At 46.9% G+C, this 2,500-nt stretch overlaps 1 protein-coding gene across 2 annotated transcripts in view; it reads left to right on the top strand.

Annotated features, from left to right (window-relative positions):
- The window catches only part of EXD2 (exonuclease 3'-5' domain containing 2), a 227,974-nt gene that overhangs the window by 190,008 nt on the left and 35,466 nt on the right, over positions 1 to 2,500 (top strand). The gene's annotated exons all lie outside the window — the stretch shown is intronic.

The raw sequence follows: 2,500 nt of genomic DNA, 5'->3' as shown, positions 1-2,500 counted from the left end.
CAAAATTACCAGAACTTAGAGGGAAGCGGGACCACTCTGCGGTGAGAACAGAGTGCGCTGATAATACTAGGGCCATGTCAGATACTGGGTCACAGTATGCGGAACATGAGGACGGAGAGCTTCAATCTGCAGGTGACGGTTCTGATCCCATTAGAGTGGATTCAGACATTTCTAATTTTAAGTTTAAGCTTGATAACCTCCGCGTACTGTTAGGGGAGGTATTAGCGGCTCTGAATGATTGTAACACCGTTGCAATTCCAGAGAAATTATGTAGGCTGGACAGATACTATGCGGTACCGGCGAGTACTGACGTATTTCCTATACCTAAGAGGCTTACAGAGATAATTACTAAGGAGTGGGATAGGCCCGGTGTGCCCTTTCCCCCCCCCTCCTGTATTTAGAAAAATGTTTCCAATAGACGCCACCACACGGGACTTATGGCAGACGATCCCTAAGGTGGAAGGAGCGGTTTCGACTCTGGCTAAGCGTACCACTATCCCGGTGGAGGATAGCTGTGCTTTTTCTGATCCAATGGATAAAAAATTAGGTTACCTTAAGAAAATGTTTGTTCAACAAGGTTTTATATTACAACCTCTTGCATGTATTGCGTCTGTCACGGCCGCATCAGCCTTTTGGTCCGAGTCCCTGGAAGAGACTCTTGACTCAATAACTATAGAGGAAATTTCAAACAAGCTTAAAACAATTAAGCTAGCTAATTCATTTGTTTCAGATGCCGTTGTACATTTAACTAAACTTACGGCTAAGAATTCCGGATTTGCCATTCAGGCACGCAGAGCACTGTGGCTAAAATCCTGGTCAGCTGATGTTACTTCTAAATCTAAGTTACTCAACATACCTTTCAAAGGGCAGACCTTATTCGGGCCCGGTTTGAAGGAAATTATCGCTGACATTACAGGAGGTAAAGACCACGCCCTGCCTCAAGACAGAGCCAAGCCGAAGGCTAGACAGTCTAATTTTCGTTCCTTTCGTAATTTCAAGACAGGAGCAGCATCAACTTCCTCTGCACCAAAACAGGAAGGAGCTGTTGCTCGCTACAGACAAGGCTGGAGACCTAACCAGTCCTGGAACAAGGGCAAGCAGGCCAGAAAACCTGCTGCTGCCCCTAAGACAGCATGAATTGAGGGCCCCCGATCCGGGACCGGATCTAGTGGGGGGCAGACTTTCTCTCTTCGCCCAGGCTTGGGCAAGAGATGTCCAGGATCCCTGGGCGTTAGAGATCATATCTCAGGGATATCTTCTGGACTTCAAATCCTCTCCCCCAAAAGGGAGATTCCATCTGTCAAGGTTGTCAACAAACCAAATAAAGAAAGAGGCGTTTCTACGCTGTGTACAAGATCTTTTATTAATGAGTGTGATCCATCCGGTTCCGCAGTCGGAACACGGACAGGGGTTTTACTCAAATCTGTTTGTGGTTCCCAAGAAAGAAGGAACCTTCAGACCAATCTTGGATTTAAAGATCCTAAACAAATTCCTAAGAGTTCCATCGTTCAAAATGGAAACTATTCGGACATTCCTACCCATGATCCAAAAGGGTCAGTACATGACCACAGTGGATTTAAAGGATGCTTACCTTCACATACCGATTCACAGAGATCATTTCCGGTATCTAAGGTTTGCCTTCCTAGACAGGCATTACCAGTTTGTAGCTCTTCCATTCGGGTTGGCTACGGCTCCAAGAATCTTCACAAAGGTTCTGGGGGCTCTTCTGGCGGTACTAAGACCACAAGGAATCTCGGTAGCTCCATACCTAGACGACATTCTGATTCAAGCTTCAAGCTTTCAAACTGCCAAGTCTCATACAGAGTTTGTACTGGCATTTCTAAGATCGCATGGGTGGAAGGTAAACGAAAAGAAGAGTTCTCTCGTTCCACTCACAACAGTTCCCTTCTTGGGGACTCTTATAGATTCTGTAGAAATGAAGATTTACCTGACAGAAGACAGGTTAACAAAACTTCAAAACGCCTGCCGTGCCCTTCATTCCATTCAACACCCGTCAGTGGCTCAATGTATGGAGGTGATCGGCTTAATGGTAGCGGCAATGGACATAGTCCCCTTTGCACACCTACACCTCAGACCGCTGCAATTGTGCATGCTAAGTCAGTGGAATGGGGATTACTCAGACTTGTCCCCCACTCTGGATCAAGAGACCAGGAATTCTCTTCTGTGGTGGCTTTCTCGGCCACATCTGTCCAAGGGGATGCCATTCAGCAGGCCAAATTGGACAATTGTAACAACAGACGCCAGCCTGTTAGGTTGGGGCGCTGTCTGGAATTCCCTGAAGGCTCAGGGATCATGGACTCAGGAGGAGAGTCTCCTGCCAATAAACATTCTGGAATTGAGAGCAGTTCTCAATGCCCTTCTGGCTTGGCCCCAGTTAACCACTCGGGGGTTCATCAGGTTTCAGTCGGACAACATCACGACTGTAGCTTACATCAACCATCAGGAAGGGACAAGAAGCTCCCTAGCTATGATGGAAGTA

Source organism: Bombina bombina, chromosome 1 (genome assembly GCF_027579735.1).
Source record: "Bombina bombina isolate aBomBom1 chromosome 1, aBomBom1.pri, whole genome shotgun sequence".
Taxonomy (NCBI): domain Eukaryota; kingdom Metazoa; phylum Chordata; class Amphibia; order Anura; family Bombinatoridae; genus Bombina; species Bombina bombina.
Note: the sequence above shows the minus strand (reverse complement) of the source record. Positions and strands in the feature narration are given on the sequence as shown.